This window comes from Schistocerca americana, chromosome 4 (genome assembly GCF_021461395.2).
Source record: "Schistocerca americana isolate TAMUIC-IGC-003095 chromosome 4, iqSchAmer2.1, whole genome shotgun sequence".
Classification (NCBI taxonomy): Eukaryota; Metazoa; Arthropoda; class Insecta; order Orthoptera; family Acrididae; genus Schistocerca; species Schistocerca americana.
This window is the reverse complement of record NC_060122.1, coordinates 811,840,496-811,860,246: the sequence shown is the minus strand read 5'-3', so window position 1 is coordinate 811,860,246 and position 19,751 is coordinate 811,840,496. Positions and strand designations below refer to the sequence as shown.

General features: G+C 44.9%; 1 non-coding gene across 1 annotated transcript; it reads left to right on the top strand.

The window, feature by feature from the left end:
* Nucleotides 1–229: 229 nt before the first annotated feature.
* On the top strand, nt 230–304 carry Trnas-cga. Its single transcript has one exon. It is a non-coding gene; the product is annotated as a tRNA-Ser (tRNA).
* Nucleotides 305–19,751: the final 19,447 nt, after the last annotated feature.

The window sequence follows — 19,751 nt, the reverse complement described above, 5'->3', positions numbered from 1 at the left end:
GAAAATGAACACCTGTGACTTTTATTACTGGTTTTAAGAAATTCTGCTGCTGATATGAAACTCTCATTCTGGAAAAATCCCCCAGGCTGTGGCTAAGCCATGTCTCCGCAATATCCTTTCTTTCAGGAGTGCTAGTTCTGCAAGGTTCGCAGGAGAGCTTCTGTAAAGTGTGGAAGGTAGGAGACGAGATACTGGCAGAAGTAAAGCTGTGAGTACCGGGCGTGAGTCGTGCTTCGGTAGCTCAGATGGTAGAGCACTTGCCCTCGAAAGGCAAAGGTCCCGAGTTCGAGTCTCGGTCGGGCACACAGTTTTAATCTGCCAGGAAGTTTCATATCGATGCTGTTCCGTTGAATGGTTCACAAGCTGACACTTGATGGCCCAGCATTGAAATCTGCGGTAATTTGCGGAAGGAATGCACTTCTGTCGCGTTGAATGACTCTCTTCAGTTGTCGTTGGTCGTGTTCTCGCAGCAGGTTTGATGTTTTACCGGATTCCTGATTTTTCACAGTACATTCGGTGTTAAATCCTGCCTAGTCGTCGATATGGGGTGTCTAGGAAACCTGCTTTCTTGGATCGCTGGACAACATTCAAACAGTCAAAATATCCACGGGTGTGCTGCCGGTCTATAGTGTCCAACGGGCACAATATTTCGGCGATCATATATGTCGCCATCATCAGGTGTACTGACGGACTGAGCTCCTGTGAACGTGCCGGCACGGAGATCCGTACGCTATGGCTGCTCAGAGGGAACTGGGTTCGGTCGCGGCGGCGGCCGATTTAAATACCCTCCACCAGCGGCGCGTTCCCTCCGCCGTCCGCGCCCCGCGCCACGGTCGCGCGGTGGAACAGATTGCGACGGCGTCTGAGATGACGTCGGAGTGATGGCTCTGTCCGCCGTGGTCGTCACAACTATACGTTTGCTCGATTTACTCTTTATTAACCATTCAAACAAATCGTATGAATGAGCTTTATTAAAAAATGAGCAATTACAATAGTTTGAGTTACACAGATATAAAATAAGCAAGGTTCTTCAGTATAAAGAATCATAGAACAGGCGAAGTAATAGAGTTTGCCTCTATTCAGGTAGCTAGTTTTGAAGCTAGCCTTACAGCTTATGTCCTCTTCACACAGAGAGGGGTCGGTCAGCGTGCAACTGGCTGACGTCGTCTCACAGCCATCTCTTCTCTCTCGTTCCCGACTGGAGTTCGGGCGTTTGATTTTACGCCGTAACACCAGTGAAATGGTCGTATGAGAAAACCCCACTTCATCGCCACCTCGGAGATCCTGTGTCCCATCACTCGTACGCCCACTTAATTTAAATCTTGATGATCTGCCATTGTAGCAGCAGCAACCGATCTAACAACTGCGTCAGACACTTGTTGTCCTATACAGGCGTTGCCGGTGTTAGTGTCGTATTCTGCCTGTTTACATATCTTTATATTTAAATATTTGAATAAGCATGCCTATACCAGCTTCTTCGACGCTCCAGTGTAAGAGAAAGAAAGTAAAAAGTAGTGCTTACACTTATTTTACAACAAGTAGGTATATACACTCCTGGAAATGGAAAAAAGAACACATTGACACCGGTGTGTCAGACCCACCATACTTGCTCCGGACACTGCGAGAGGGCTGTACAAACAATGATCACACGCACGGCACAGTGGACACACCAGGAACCGCGGTGTTGGCCGTCGAATGGCGCTAGCTGCGCAGCATTTGTGCACCGCCTCCGTCAGTGTCAGCCAGTTTGCCGTGGCATACGGAGCTCCATCGCAGTCTTTAACACTGGTAGCATGCCGAGACAGCGTGGACGTGAACCGTATGTGCAGTTGACGGACTTTGAGCGAGGGCGTATAGTGGGCATGCGGGAGGCCGGGTGGACGTACCGCCGAATTGCTCAACACGTGGGGCGTGAGGTCTCCACAGTACATCGATGTTGTCGCCAGTGGTCGGCGGAAGGTGCACGTGCCCGTCGACCTGGGACCGGACCGCAGCGACGCACGGATGCACGCCAAGACCGTAGGATCCTACGCAGTGCCGTAGGGGACCGCACCGCCACTTCCCAGCAAATTAGGGAGACTGTTGCTCCTGGGGTATCGGCGAGGACCATTCGCAACCGTCTCCATGAAGCTGGGCTACGGTCCCGCACACCGTTAGGCCGTCTTCCGATCACGCCCCAACATCGTGCAGCCCGCCTCCAGTGGTGTCGCGACAGGTGTGAATGGAGGGACGAATGGAGACGTGTCGTCTTCAGCGATGAGAGTTGCTTCTGCCTTGGTGCCAATGATGGTCGTATGCGTGTTTGGCGCCGTGCAGGTGAGCGCCACAATCAGGACTGCATACGACCGAGGCACACAGGGCCAACACCCGGCATCATGGTGTGGGGAGCGATCTCCTACACTGGCCGTACACCACTGGTGATCGTCGAGGGGACACTGAATAGTGCACGGTACATCCAAACCGTCATCGAACCCATCGTTCTACCATTCCTAGACCGGCAAGCGAACTTGCTGTTCCAACAGGACAATGCACGTCCGCACGTATCCCGTGCCACCCAACGTGCTCTAGAAGGTGTAAGTCAACTACCCTGGCCAGCAAGATCTCCGGATCTGTCCCCCATTGAGCATGTTTGGGACTGGATGAAGCGTCGTCTCACGCGGTCTGCACGTCCAGCACGAACGCTGGTCCAACTGAGGCGCCAGGTGGAAATGGCATGGCAAGCCGTTCCACAGGACTACATCCAGCATCTCTACGATCGTCTCCATGGGAGAATAGCAGCCTGCATTGCTGCGAAAGGTGGATATACACTGTACTAGTGCCGACATTGTGCATGCTCTGTTGCCTGTGTCTATGTGCCTGTGGTTCTGTCAGTGTGATCATGTGATGTATCTGACCCCAGGAATGTGTCAATAAAGTTTCCCCTTCCTGGGACAATGAATTCACGGTGTTCTTATATCAATTTCCAGGAGTGTACTTCTCAACTCAATTAACAATACATTAAACACATAATAATTTTTAACCAACTCTCGTTCTCTATAATTTATCATCTGACAATGTTTCAAAAGCCTTTTATTGTTCTTAACTGTTAGGAACAATTGTTCACAGACATCTACATACTCCCTGTCTAACTACACATCAATTCCTTCAAGTTGCAGATCAGCGCGAATATCATCAATATTCACTAACTAGCTTTCACATTCTTAAATCAAAGCTGGAATTATTGCTAAAGGTTACGTAGAACAAGTAATGAGCATTCAAAGTCTGTTTTAATACCACAGTCATTTAGTGAAGATAACTCTGGAAAATAAATTTCACTTTCTTTGTCTAAGAGATTCCCGCTAAATTTTCAGTTCTTGCATACTGTCGACGAAAGGCGTTATCAGCAGATCCTTACCAAAAGGTGAAGTGTTGAAGTAGTTAAGATGACTGCTTGTATCCTACAGGAATGCAAGGTCACTTTCCCATGAAATCTCTATCACTTCACTAACACACGCATTACTCATTTCCTTAAACATGTCTATATCATCCGAAAGGCAAAACAATTTATTTTATAACTGGCCTCAATGAAGCCTGCGCTTTGTTGTAATATGCCAGACTCCCAAGTTGAATATCGTTATCTTCAAGAAAGTTCTCATATAGGCGGTGTTGACAGAAATCCATGATGTGATATATTATCATAGTGCGAACTATAACACTCATTACGTTTTTCTGAGTAGTATACATCCTTTGCACATAAATTCTCCTGGCGAGTCATGCAGTGAACATGTTTGATTTCAGTGAGTACTCCATTCAGTTGCTCTACGATTACTGATTTACTTTCCAAAACGGCTGTCGGTCCGTCTGTATGCACAGAAACATAAATTTTATGCGAAACCTTCAATTTTCTGCACGTTCTTCAACACTGCTGAGAATATGCTTCCAGTCAGCCTGAAACTGCAGTATATCATAAATATTTCACATTAAAGCCACGGCCTCCTAGCACTTCTTCATATGACAAAACTGTTGCTCAGAATGTTGTTCATTGCTATTAAGCCCAGGAGCTTTACTATGACGTCACTGTTACATCTGTGATAAAAAAAAAATACTTATAAGATGACTGCGACTGTCGTCAACCATATCCTGTGTGCAACGCATGCTTGTCATGTTTCATAGCAGTACTAAGCGAAACTGTTCAACCTGAGGATTCCTAATACTACATAGCGAAATGTGCACGTTTTGTCAGTGTTACACAACTTCATTTCACTGCAAGACGCCATTGCTCTGCTCGCGAGCAACATCCTGGAGCAGGCGCGACTGCTCATGATCACAGTCAGCGAGTTTTTAAGCCCTGCTTTAGAGGAACAGAAGATTTAATAACTTCGAGTCACGAGACGGACAAGAGACATTGAGGAACAAAGATATCAGCGCTGTTTAATGTGCAGCGTTTGCATCCTCGTTACGTATTACAATGAAGAAGCCAGTCGGAAAATCAGATGCCGCACATCCCACCCCTGCACTCACCTGTGCCTGCAAAGGTTCGCTGACAAACCACCGTGGACTAAAAATCAAAAGCATGCAAATTACGGCCAGAAAAGGAAGCCTGGAATCCACATATGTCTATCTTCAACTTTATCTCCTAAAGAAGGAGAAACATTAGTAGAAACGACAGGTATAAAAATCTTGACATCAAATCCTCTAACCGTAGGACGTCAGTCACATTTGATGGATAGTGGAAAGATTGACCCGTTTATCTAAAAATGGATTTGGGCGAACCATCAAGTCATTATGGGCCTCGCCCTAAGGTTTTGAACCGTCCTTCTAGACTGTAGCAGTCGATGAGGATAAAAACCGAGGTTTAAAATGGCTACTATCATTCAGCGGGAAGTGAATGGTTACAGAGCACTTCTTCAAGAATTACAAAATACTAGTATAGGGAAGGGGTACGTGCATATCCCTGCAGGAACGTATTTAAAGATCGCATGAAATCCTGTACTGCCTGAATTTAATGTTGTCAGGGAGGAGGATCTAAGTGATAAGTGATTAAAAATCCAACATCACAGGTTAATGAGGTCGGCCGCTGTGGCCGAGCGGTTCTAGGCGCTTCAGTTCGGAACCTCGCGACTGCTACGGTCGCAGGTACGAATCCTGCCTCGGTCATGGATGTGTATGATGTCCTTAGGTTAGTTAGGCTTATGTAGTTCTAAGTTCTAGGGGACCGATGACCTCGGATGTTAAGTCCCATAGTGCTCAGAGCCATTTTGAACAGGTTAATGTAAGCTCGAGAGAAGCCACTGCAAATGTGAAATCCTGGTACATTAACCGCCAGAATATTGAATGAAAGTGTGCAAAAGTGCATGCATTAGGTTGTAATGGTGCCAGATGTGAATTAGTGGGCTTGATTACGATGCATGTCGCACTTGGTCGGTCAATAAAGGGACGGTTAATGCTGTTTGTGGATGACGCTGAAGCCTGATGATGTCCCTTATATGTGAGGCAACATATCGACACAGTGGAACACGTTGGGCCTTGCAGAGGTATACGGGCGAGCGTTATCCTGTTGGAAAACACTCCTGGGAATGTGCTGTTCATTAATGGCAACAAAACAGTTCGAATCACCAGACTGTCATACAGATTTGCAGTCAGGGAATGTGTAGGATAACCAAGACGGCCTTCCTGCAACTGTACAAAATCACACCCAGACCATAGTTCCATGTGTAGCTCCAGTGTGCCTAGCTTGGAAACAGATTGATTACAGACCTTCAAGTGGCCCACTTTTAACCAGAACTCAGTTGCCGCCGGCACTGAGGCAGAACCAGCTTTCATCAGAAAACGCAGTAGATCTCCACCTTGCCCTTCAGTGAGGTCTCGCATGACAGCGCTGCAGTCACAAAAGGCGATGGTTTGGGGTCAGTGGAATGCAAGCTACATGGGCGTTTGGCTCGAAGCTGACCTTGAAGTTCGTTGTGTCACTGTGGAGCCAACTGCTACTCAAAGATCTGCTGCATATACTGTGAGATGCCTCAGGGCCAAATGCTGAACACGATGGCTTTCCCTCGAGGAAGTGTCACCTGGCCATTTGGAGTCCGGTCTTCGTGCGACGGTAGAGTGCCATGACCGCTGTTGTTAGCAATCATGTACTCTTACAGTGGCTACATTCCTGCCAAGTCTTTCTGCAGTGTCACTGAAGGAACATCCCGTTTCTCGTCGCCTTATTACACGACGACATTCGAACTCAGTGAGGTGCTGATTGTTGTGTCTAGACAAGACAGCCTAGACACAATGAGAGGAAGCCGAAAGGCACGCGTTTAGTAGGCAAGAGATAGGTCTGTAACAGGATACGTAATGAATGCTATGAAGAAAAGTACGTAGCTTCTGGAATACTTAACTTTAATCCATCCTTCGTACATCGCTATTGACGATATAAGTGAGACTCCATAGATACATGCAATGTTACTAATGGCGCCTTGCTAGGTCGTAGCCATTGACTTAGCTGAAGCCTATTCTAACTATCTGCTCTGCAAATGAGCGAGGCTTCGTCAGTGTGCATCGCTAGCTACGTCGTCCGTACAACTGGGGCGAGTGCTAGTCCGTATCCCGAGACCTGCCTTGTGGTGGCGCTCGGTCTGCGATCACACAGTGGCGACACGCGGGTCCGACATGTACTAATGGACCGCGGCCGATTTAAAACTACCACCTAGCAAGTGTGGTGTCTGGCAGTGACACCAGACTGATAATGGCGTATTTGTCGACTTAAAGGCTTCTTAACTAACATCGACTCACCCCGTCAGATCTCAGAGGGAAGTAACGCTTACGAGCGTTACAGCGTGTATTTAAACAAATCTGATCTGCACCCTCATAGTTGCGCTACAGCGTCCCTCTTATGCGACTGGAGCAAAATTAGAATAGAAATCATTTGAATAGAAAACGACACCTGTCAACCCTTTATGTAGCACAACGCCCTCTTGGTGTTACGACCTTTTTTTCCGTCAGTGAAATAGTAGAGGAAAGGCCTATGAGCAAATGCCTCCGGTAGATGTAAAAGCCCATACACGATTCCGTACTGCCAGCATTTAATCTTCACACATAGATGGACCTATGTGGTTAACAGGAAAAGGGTGCTGTGGCTGTATTCAATAGAGAACCCATCAACATCACCACTGAGCTGCAAGCGATTACAGTGGCAAACAAGCACCAGTAAGCAATATGCTTCTTGAACACCTCCCGTCAGGAACGTCCTGACAGAACAGCACTTACAAACGTACTGAGAGAACTCCCGCGTCCATTCTTTCCAATAGATTACATCAATGTATAATGTGCTTTGGGGGTCCACTAATATTTACTCAAGGGGTCGAATAATACAGAGACCGCTACTGACAGACGATGTCTGCATACTTGATAACATAGAAATGACGAACTACTCCACAGTCATAGTATGGTTCTCTCCTGTTATCCGTCTTCCTATTTTTTCCTGTCCATGCAGATACGGTTCAGTGGCAAACCTATAACGATCTATGCTCAACCGACCACTTTCCCATCTGGCTTCACCTACTTGAAACTACTGCAACGAAAGAAGACCGCCTGAGTCTTAGATCAGCTGAGAAGACTGGACTCTGCTCGCAATATTGTCATAAATGTCACATGCTGTAGCGGGAATGTCACTCAGCAATAATACACAGGATAGTTGCACTATGTATGTTTGGCAATAGGTCAAGGGCGGGGGCGGGGCCTTTCGGAAGGCGAGAGCTAGAGATAGACATCAAGGACAGGAAACGGAGAGAGTGAGGAACGATTTTGGTACGTCGTAACCTTTGCTCAGCAGCAACGAAGGTATTGAAATAGAAGGATGTCAGATATTGACAGTCAGTTCCCAGTACTTGACATATTCAACAATGATCATCTACAAACAACACCTATAGATATAGCACGAACGACCACAAATCACTTTTGTTATTTGACCTACACCTACCGCACAAATCCCTCATTCCCCAACATTGGAACTACATGGAGAAGCACGCACTGGACTTTTCGTCTAGTATCTCGGAGCAATATAATCGTCCCTTCTGCATATGAGAACTGGTCTCCGTTAACTGATGGGCACAAAACAGCTCCTGGAAGATGAATGCAATATTACATGCTAAAACAAACACGTGTGAGGAGCAGAAGTCCTTCGTCTTTTCAACAAAACTAAGCTGAAGACAGATGATTGGTGGGAACTGATAATGAGACGTCTCAAGCCAGAGTAGGATAGATTGTCTCCAGGTTGGTACAGAAGTCTCGCCTTCAGCAGCTGCATAGGAAAGACTACTGAACTGATAATAAATCGACACATGATCTGGACATTCGAAACCGTGAAATAAATCACCTGTATCTAGTCGGGTTTTGGGAAATACCATTACACGCTTGATAATGTAATCAAAAGAAGCACTAATTTTTTAAAAGATAAGATTGCTTCATCCCGAAGTCCTTTATTTATATGCATTGGCGGCTTTGCAGCCTTTTACACTACTGGCCATTAAAATTGCTACACCATGAAGATGAGGTGCTACAGACGCGAAATTTAACCGACAGCAAGAAGATGTTGTGATATGCAAATGATTAGCTTTTCAGAGCATTTACACATGGTTGGCGCCGATGGCGACACCTACAAAGTGCTGACATGAAGAAAGTTTCCAGCCGATTTCTCATACACAAACAGCAGTTGACCGGCGTTGCCTGGTGAAACGTTGTTGTGATGTCTCGTGTAAGGAGGAGAAATGCGTACCATCACGTTTCCGACTTTGATAAGGGTCGGATTGTAGCCTATCGCGATTGTGGTTTATCGTATCGAGAGATTGCTGCTCGCGTTGCTCGAGATCCAATGGCTGTTAGCAGAATATGGGACCGGTGGGGTCAGTAGGGTAATACGGAACGCCGTGCTGTATCCCAACGGCCTCGTAACATTAGCGGTCGAGATGACAGGCATCTTATCCACATGGCTGCAACGGATCTTGCAGCCACGTCTCGATCCCTGAGTCAACAGATGGGGACGTTTGCAAGACGACAAACATCTGCACGAGCAGCTCGACAACGTTTGCAGCAGCATGGACTATCAGCTCGGAGACCACGGCTGCGGTTACCGTTGACGCTGCATCACAGACAGGAGCGCCTCCGATCGTGTACTCAACGACGAACCTGGGTGCACGAATGGCAAAACGTCATATTTTCGGATGAATCCAGGTTCTGTTTACAGCATCATGGTGGCCGCATCCGTGTTTGGCGACATCGCGGTGAACGCACATTGGAAGCGTGTATTCGTCATCGCCACACTGGCGTATCATCCGGCGTGATGGTATGGGGTGCCATTGGTTACACGTCTCGGTCACCTCTTGTTCGCATTGACGACACTTTGAACAATGGACGTTACATTTCACATGTGTTACGACTCGTGGCTCTATCCTTCATTCGATCCCTGCGAAACCCCACATTTCAGCAGGATAATGCACGATTGCATGTTGCAGGTCCTGTACGGGCCTTTCTGGATACAGAAAATCTTCGACTGCTGCCCTGGCCAGCACATTCTCCAGATCTCTCACCAACTGAAAACTTCTGGTCAATAGTGGCCGAGCAACTGGCGCGTCACAATACGCCAGTCACTACTCTTGATGAACTGTGGTATTGTGTTGAAGCTGCATGGGCAGCTGTACCTGTACGCGCCATCCAAGCTCTGTTGGACTCGATGCCTAAGCGTGTCAAGGCCGTTATTACGGCCAGAGGTGGTTGTTCTGGGTACTGATTTCTCAGGATCTATGCACCAAAATTGCGTGAAAATGTAATATGTCAGTTGTAGTATAATATATTTGTCCGATGAATACCCGTCTATCATCTGCATTTCTTCCTGGTGTAGCAATTTTAATAGCCAGTAGTGTAACCGCGTCTTCAGGTGAAATATATACAATATAGTAGAGAAAAACTTATGTAAGGTAAGAAAACGTAAATAAAATGAAGAGATATACAGGATGAAGATACTCACACGTTCCAGCCGTGTTCGGATCGAGAAACGAGAATGGAATGACCCAGCGTTCATATTCAGCTGTTTTCCCTAAGCTACGGACATCAAACATAAAGTAGCATAAAATAAAATCGAACGCTTGTATTAATCTTAATTAACATACTGTGTAGATGTTGTGCAACCTCCTAAGTAATGGTATTTTTTATTGCTAAATTAATCTACATTTTGCGTGTCTTTATGTTATTAAAAATTCCTAAGCACTCCATCTTCAGGCCACAAGTGGCCCATCGGGACCATCCGACCGCCGTGTCATCCTCAGCGGAGAATGCGGATAGGAGGGGCGTGTGGTCAGCACACCGCTCGCCCGGTCGTTATGATGGTTTTCTTTGACCGGAGCCGCTACTCTTCGGTCGAGTAACTCCTAAATTGGCATCACCAGGCTGAGTGGCAACAACACATGGTAACAACACATGGCGGCCCGGATGGTCGAACGTCTAAGTGCCAGCCACGCCCAACAGCGCTTACGGTCATCTGACAGGAACCGGTGTATCCACTGCGGTAAGACCGTTCCCAAAAAAATTTCTAAGCTATGCTATTAATTTTCTATTGTTTTAAATGACTGTACATTTTGGGAGTCTTTGCATATCCTTGTTGTAAAACTGTAGTTCTGTGGGACATCCCTTGTTTAGGTATTCACTTTAATGCTTGGGTTTTTGTGTCAGTTAATAAAAATTGGTTCAGTGTGGAATGTTGTTACACTCACCTCTCGGACCAAGCACTACCACTATCTCTACTCTCACACAAACAATTTTTTTTTTTTTTTTTTTTTTTTTTGTTGACGACTTTTCTATATTCTGTTGTTCCTCCAGCCTCACAACCATAACTCCCCAATAGCAGTTGACCGTTAAGGGGCTAGACGACTGGGCTGATAAGCCTGTTTGCGGGCCGCGGTGTCGGTGAGGTTCTAGGCACTTCAGTCCGGAGTCGCGTGACTGCCACGGTCGCAGGTTCGAATCCTGCCTCATGCATGGATGTGTGTGATGTCCTTAGTTTAGTTAGGTTTAAGTAGCTCTAAGTTCTAGGGGACTGATGACCTCGGATGTTGAGTCCCATAGTGCTCAGAGCCACTTTTTTTTTTTTTTTTTTTGGTAAGCCTGTTTCTAAAATTCACTGTGCCCAAAAGTGTTTGTGTATATTTTATAACAGTGTACGTCACTCTTTTAACTTAGCATAAGTTCGGACACGAGGGTCACCATTTCGGATTCTGAAAATTTCAGTCATATTTTGGGCCTTGTGTTTGATCAGAGGTTGGGGCCATGGGGTGCGGAGGGGTGAGGAGAAGGCAGTTTGGGCCAGCTTGCTCACATCTTATAGCACTTTTATTTGCGCACGAATAGGCTATGGTTGCGTAGTACATGTGTCAGCTGGACATCCTATATAAAGATGTTCGACACAGTCCATCATACGGGAAATACACTGACCACAGGGGCCTACCGGACGGGTCGCACACCCACCCACTGCTTCCTGAGGGGAGGGTGGTAAAATTGTGAACCTTCCATTAACATCCGGCGAGAAATCTTCATTGTTGCGACACGCATACAAAGTGAGGTCCAGACCTGAGTTTCCCATTTTCGACACTGGTGGCAATCAGTGGAGCCAACGTTCAACAACCGCTGAACAGCTACGTCATTTTCCGCACGACGCCAGTTACAACTGGATCAACTTATTGTAGTAGACACCCCAGTTCTTAAACAGTGATGCACAAGAGATACTCCCTGGATGACTACAGGAATCTTGGAAGTCACTGAGCAGAGAAAAAGAATTTTGGTTATTGTGTTTAACAAGATATTAAACTGCATTACATCTCAGTACCTCAAACAGGCATTTTTACTTGTAAGTCTAAGCTTGGGGCTAATGTAGGGAGCTCTCCTATTTTTATTGCATCACTAAAACACTTTCAAGTGCATTATATGAAGTCGTGGCGGATGAATCAGGAAGGAAGTTTCTTTTCTGTTGGTGCTCTGCAGGCTATCCTGCAAATGAACCGAACATATACACTCCTGGAAATGGAAAAAAGAACACATTGACACCGGTGTGTCAGACCCACCATACTTGCTCCGGACACTGCGAGAGGGCTGTACAAGCAATGATCACACGCACGGCACAGCGGACACACCAGGAACCGCGGTGTTGGCCGTCGAATGGCGCTAGCTGCGCAGCATTTGTGCACCGCCGCCGTCAGTGTCAGCCAGTTTGCCGTGGCATACGGAGCTCCATCGCAGTCTTTAACACTGGTAGCATGCCGCGACAGCGTGGACGTGAACCGTATGTGCAGTTGACGGACTTTGAGCGAGGGCGTATAGTGGGCATGCGGGAGGCCGGGTGGACGTACCGGCGAATTGCTTAACACGTGGGGCGTGAGGTCTCCACAGTACATCGATGTTGTCGCCAGTGGTCGGCGGAAGGTGCACGTGCCCGTCGACCTGGGACCGGACCGCAGCGACGCACGGATGCACGCCAAGACCGTAGGATCCTACGCAGTGCCGTAGGGGACCGCACCGCCACCTCCCAGCAAATTAGGGACACTGTTGCTCCTGGGGTATCAGCGAGGACCATTCGCAACCGTCTCCATGAAGCTGGGCTACGGTCCCGCACACCGTTAGGCCGTCTTCCGCTCACGCCCCAACATCGTGCAGCCCGCCTCCAGTGGTGTCGCGACAGGCGTGAATGGAGGGACGAATGGAGACGTGTCGTCATCAGCGATGAGAGTCGCTTCTGCCTTGGTGCCAATGATGGTCGTATGCGTGTTTGGCGCCGTGCTGGTGAGCGCCACAATCAGGACTGCATACGACCGAGGCACAGAGGGCCAGCACCCGGCATCATGGTGTGGGGAGCGATCTCCCACACTGGCCGTACACCACTGGTGATCGTCGAGGGGACACTGAATAGTGCACGGTACATCCAAACCGTCATCGAACCCATCGTTCTACCATTCCTAGACCGGCAAGGGAACTTGCTGTTCCAACAGGACAATGCACGTCCGCATGTATCCCGTGCCACCCAACGTGCTCTAGAAGGTGTAAGTCAACTACCCTGGCCAGCAAGATCTCCGGATCTGTCCCCCATTGAGCATGTTTGGGACTGGATGAAGCGTCGTCTCACGCGGTCTGCACGTCCAGCACGAACGCTGGTCCAACTGAGGCGCCAGGTGGAAATGGCATGGCAAGCCGTTCCACAGGACTACATCCAGCATCTCTACGATCGTCTCCATGGGAGAATAGCAGCCTGCATTGCTGCGAAAGGTGGATATACACTGTACTAGTGCCGACATTGTGCATGCTCTGTTGCCTGTGTCTATGTGCCTGTGGTTCTGTCAGTGTGATCATGTGATGTATCTGACCCCAGGAATGTGTCAATAAAGTTTCCTCTTCCTGGGACAATGAATTCACGGTGTTCTTATTTCAATTTCCAGGAGTGTATGATGGAGATAGATCAGATGGTGCATGGTTGCTGTTGTATACAGTCGGCAGGAAAAGTATGATGTAAAAGTTGGTTTTATATCACGTACATGCTGCATTGTGCCTGTAACTATTTTATTTGAAGAATAATTATTTGAAAGTTTGGATTACATGTGGTATTTGTGAAAATGAACACCTGTGACTTTTATTACTGGTTTTAAGAAATTCTGCTGCTAAAGAACCAATATCTTTCTGCAATCATCAGGAATCTTAGGAACCTCAAGTCTATTGTGCTGACAAAGGAAGAAAATGTATTCATTGTCAAGGATGGGATAAATGAAACTTGTTGCCTCTGTTCCTTATTGCTTACGAAATTAAGGAATATTTCATCTAAACGAGATCACTATAAAAATGCGTTTTGGGAAAACATTTTGAATTTTTTATTATTTTTCGTATTATAAGACATAAGAATATGGGTGTGTTAGTATATTAATACTGTGTGTATTAATCCAATAAAACTTTGCAGTAACAGACTCAATAACCATAACAATGTCTATGGGGCTGGAAATTCCAAAAAATACATTTTTATAAAGGACCTGTATCCTGGAGGGTAATTAGGGACTGGTATTAAACTGGTGACACGAAAAGCATGTATGGACTTGTGGGGATAAGAAATAAATTTCATTTGCAGTACAGTGTTTTATTTGGTTTATTGTGTCGTGAAGAAAAAAAAAATGAGTAAAAATGACCAATACAGAGCCAAAGTTGGAAGTGGGAGCAGGTGGCGGCGAAGATTTAGCTGACATGGAAAACTTAGACAAAACAATTAAACAAGAAGATGAAATGTTTGAAGTAATAGAACAGAGGCATGATGATGTAAAAATTATGTTAGTGGGAATAGAACAATTTTTTAAACAAGAGTTTAATCGAAAATCAGGAACAATTTCAAAATATGGGACAATCAATTACGAGTGTTAATTAGTCAGTTTCTAATCTCCAGCTGTCTACAGACTAGAAAGTTGCAATTCTTGAACAGCTATTTGCAAATGAGATTCATAATCTTGGAGAGAATGTGGGGGATTTGGAAACCAGAGTTTTGGCTGTAGAAATGAGTGTGGGGGAAGTAGAATCTTAACTGAGTAGTAAACTTAAACAAATAATAGAAATAATTAGAGCAGACAGAAATGAGTCCAAATTAACACTGAAAATAGTTATGCTGAAATCAAAAATACAGATGAAAATTTCAAAAATTGTACCACTAATGTTAAAACTAATACCAAATGGAATGTTTTCCTGTTGTGGAAGATAAATTCTTACCTGAACAATAAAAAATAGATGTACTTTCAACCTTAGTTATTGATAACTGTTTGGAATCTGTCACTTCAAAAGATTTGTATTGAAAGAAGTATCTGAAATTTTCAAAACTTAATCTGTGTTAGGAGCAATGGTGATTCCCTTCTGGGTACATGAATACAGCTAGACACAGCGAAACGAGGAAGTGAGCAAAGCAGCGAAAACAGCTAGCTAGGGATAACACCACAGTTTACTATAAAGTCCCCCACAGGCTGTGGTGTCACAGGTAACAAAGAAGGTGATGGCTGAGTGACAACGAATATTTTAGGGGAATGGGGTCAAAGAAGTAAATACAAATCGCCTTAATACTTAAGGATCGAGATTATACAGGCGATATAGGATCCTAAAGTAAGTTTTTTTACATGATCAACTTGTCGACACAAACAAGTTACAGGAACAACTTAAGGTAGCATCAACTACTCATAGAGGTGAACACCAGCCCCATTCCAAGAGTGGATAACCCACTGACAGAAAGGAATATTTTGTGAAAAGTAATTGCACCCCATTACTAGTACACGTTGTTTATGATAGGGTTGTAGATGGCGCTTCAGCTGTGTTTGGCATACAGTTTTCTTCCAAGTGTTTATACCACGGGCGAACTGATGGATGCTTATTAATGAGCTTTATTTCTCCGAGCCAATACCACGTTCACAAATGCTATTTTGCGGACAATTACTTATCGCGATCATTAGACAAGTGTCTTTTGTGAATTGATATCGCAAATTTGTTTGCCAGGCTGTAATAATCTGCTGTTTAGGATGACGTTTGTAGTTAAATGTTTCTTTCATCAATTATTTGGCTTTGGGACATGGCATCAAGTTCTTGTAATTCTCCGTCATTGCTAAGTTATCATGGCCCGCAAACAGTGTTAAAAACGCAGCGGACGCCATTGCAGACGCATTTGTATTGCCATTGCGTAGGCTAGTCAGTCGACATAAAACTTTTCTGAATAGGGTACCGCATCATAGCGGAAGGAGAAAAAAAAATAAAAAAAAAAAAAATAAAATAAAATAAACACCAACTGTACTGGTGAAGTCAACGTTTCGGCCACGGTTATAGTGGACCCAAACAGTTCTTCACTTTCGTGCCAATCTAATGCGTATTGTGTTTATTACGAAACATATGCAGTTTATAAACAGTGAGTCACTCAAACTGGTCGTTACCTGAAACATTTCTAAGCGCTGGTTCCTTATTTCAAAATGTTGAAGTTTGCATCGTTCATCGCATGTACAATTTTCATCCTAAAGTTCTACGACCTATTGTATAACATTTCTGTCTAGTACGTAGTTAAAATATGGCTGAACCTTCGAAATTGATGAGATAATAATAAGATCTAGTAGTGAATTGTAGCGAATGGAAAATGTAAGATCATGAGACAGTTTTTGTGTTCTTCTAACTTCAATATCATCTGCAATATCTTTTTTCATTAGATCTAAAGTTAATTTTCAGAAAGACTATACCATTTAAAGCCAATCATAAGAGTTCAGAAATGTTTTGAAAAATAAACAGTTTTGTAACGTAGATAGATTACAGCGAAGGAAGCGTACCTGATTGTGACGTATCACCTCTAATCGTATATCAGGGGGCACAACAGTTCTTAGTTCACAGAAAACCGGCGACAGAGGCTGTTGTGTATATCCTCAGGAAGTAAACGACGAATAAAAACAACCACGCCATCCGATATACTCTGTGAGAAACAGTGCCGGTACTATTTCGTAGCACAAGGCTTAAGAGGAACTTGTGGAAATGGAATTAGTGAAATGTTCTGTAACAATAAAGGGAAGTAGGAAATGTTACGAGGAGGAGGAGCCTGTTTCACGTTTCTGGCGAAGAATACTCCTACTGTATTGCTGGGTGGCTGCAGTGGCCAGAGGGTGTTTCAAGCAACTCTGCGATGGAGAGATGTTTTAGCTGATGCATGGTTAATTGGCTCTCATATATGACAATTTTAGTTGTGTGAAACGGATGGGGTGGGACGAGTTAAGGCATCAGGTTGTAGTTTGCAAATCCCAGTATGCTTGACAATACCAATATTATTAAAATCGTTGCTTTAAAGTGCAAGTGCCACGAAATGCATTGTCTCTCGCAAATGTATGAGACCAGCAGATATGGTGAGTTGTGCTTTCTGCTACTGTTGGACAACGTGGGCCTCAACTGACATTCAATATGAAAAAAAATTAGTTGTGATAAATTCCAAAACAAGTTTTTTCGTACAATTCCAGCAATTTTTTTCCCGGATGGTGACAGTACAAAGTGAATGAAATACATTGTATTTCAATAAATCAGCTAATTACTTCGCTCAGCGTATTCGGCAATTACATGACGCAGAGCGCGAAGTAATCCCCGCAACGCATTAATTGTTTCCGTTAATTATTAGCTTTTGAAAATTTAATAATTGCGGTGAAGGCACGCACTGGCGCAGAAATTATCACTCTGTTGGTCGCACGGATACGCTGAATGTAGGCGTTCTTTGGGGGACGGAATGTAACTCGAAACCCACATTGTAATCAATCATCCCACCTTAGAAATTGACGTTGCCCTCATCAATAACTGTACGACGTGTCCCAAATGTGGCTTATTTAATTGCAGCCACTGAAACTTGAGTTAATCGCGATACAAAATTTTTGGTTGTGTGACTCAACCATGCTGTGACACAGTCCACCATTTCGAACTTGGATGTGATAAGCAGGTTTTCTGCTACTTGTAGTCTAAGCCAGCCTATCCACTAAATTACAGGCCCATATCATTAACGTCGATATGCAGCAGGATTTTAGAACATACATTGTGTTCGAACATTATGAGTTACCTCGAAGGAAACGGTCTATTGACACACAGTCAACATAGGTTTAGAAAACATCGTTCCTGTGAAACGGAACTCGCTCTTTATTCACATGAAGTGCTGAGTGCTATTGACAAGGGATTTCATATCGATTCCGTATTCCTGGATTTCCGGAAGGCTTTTGACACTGTACTACACAAGCGGCTCGTAGTGACATTGCGTGCTTATGGAATATCGTCTCAGTTATGCGAGTGGATTTGCGATTTTCTGGCAGAGAGATCACAGTTCGTAGTAATTGACGGAAAGTCGTATAGTAAAATAGAAGTTATTTCAGATGTTCCCCAAGGTAGTGTTATAGGCACTTTGCTGTTCCTTATCTATATAAACGATTTGGGAGACAATCTGAGCAGCCGTCTCCGGTTGCTTGCAGATGACGCTGTCGTTTATCGACTAATAAAGTCATCAGAAGGTCAAAACAAACTGCAAAACGACTTAGAAAAAAATATCTGAATGCTGCGAAAAGTGACAGTTGACCCTACATAACGAAAAGTGTGAGGTCATCCACATGAGTGCTAAAAGGAACTCGTTAAACTTCGGTTACACGATAAATCAGTCTAATCTAAAAGCCGTAAATTCAACTAAATACCTAGGTATTACAATTACGAACAACTTAAATTGGAAAGAACACATAGAAAATGTTGTGTGGAAGGCTAACCAAAGACTGTGTTTTATTGGCAGGACACTTAGAAAATGTAACAGACCTACTAAGGAGACTGCCTGCACTGCACTAGCCAGTCCTCTCTTAGAATACTGCTGCGCGGTGTAGGATCTCTACCAGATAGAACTAACGGAGAACATCGAAGAAATTCAAAGAAAGGCTGCACGTTTTGTATTATCGTGAAATATGGGAGAGAGTTTCACTGATATGATACTGGATTTAGGATGGAAATCATTAAAAGGAAGGCATTTTTCGTTGCGATGGAATCTTATCACTAAATTCCAATCACCAACTTTCTCCTCCGTATGCGAAAATATTTTGTTGACACCGACCTACATAAGGAGGAACGATCACCAAGATAAAATAAGGGAAATCAGAGCTCGTACCGAAAGATATAGGTGTTCATTGTTTCCGCACGCTATACGAGATTGGCATAATAGAGAAGTGTGAAGGTGGTTCGATGAACCCTCTGCCAGGCATTTAAATGTGATTTGTACAGTATGCATGCAGATGTAGATGTAGATTAAAGTAATTAAAAAGGCTTAGTTAAATAAATTATATACATGCGGTGTCCGTTCTTTCGTACATGACCGAAAGAACAGACACCACAAACGTTTACTCATAATCAAGGCGAAGACATAGGATAAACACCAGGCCCGAACTCTTGCGGGAATCGGCGAAATTCCGCAACTAATGAGGGTAATCGCATGGGGAACTACATTCGCAGAGTGTGGTTAGATTTAAAAATTGGGTCAGACGGGAGGCGACCTAGAGTGGTCTGTGTAGTTGCGACGGCCACTGTGAGCGAATGGCTCAATGGTCAACAATCGGCCGCCGGCTGTGGTGAGGCGCACACCACTTGCTTGCGTCTCGCCTGTCGTTATGCTTGCTGGCGAGAGCGCGTTTCTTTACAACCGCGTAGCAGCTTCTTTCCGAGTCCGACCTCATTTTCTTACTGACAAGCGACAAGTAAAATAACTTTTCCGTTACACGACGAACGTCCGTATGCCTATGGTGTTGAACGTTTTATACGGGAAGATATGCGTCTCCCGCCACTAGATATTCTCGGAATACACTACTGGCCATAAAAATTCCTACACCAAGAAGAAATGCAGATGATAAACGGGTATTCATTGGACAAATATATTAAACTAGAACTGACACGTGATTACATTTTCACGCAATTTGTGGGCATAGATACTGAGAAATCAGTACCCAGAACAACCACCTCTGGCCGTAATAACGGCCTTGATACGCCTGGGCATGGATGGTGTGTACAGGTACAGCTGCCCATGCAGTTTCAACACGATACCACAGTTCATCAAAGAGTAGTGACTGGCGTATAGTTATGAGCCAGTTGCTCGGTCACCATTGACCAGCCGTCTTCAATTGGTGAGAGATCTGGAGAATGTGTTGGCCAGGGAAGCAGTCGAACATTTTCTGTATCCAGAGAGGCCCGTAAAGGACCTGCAACAT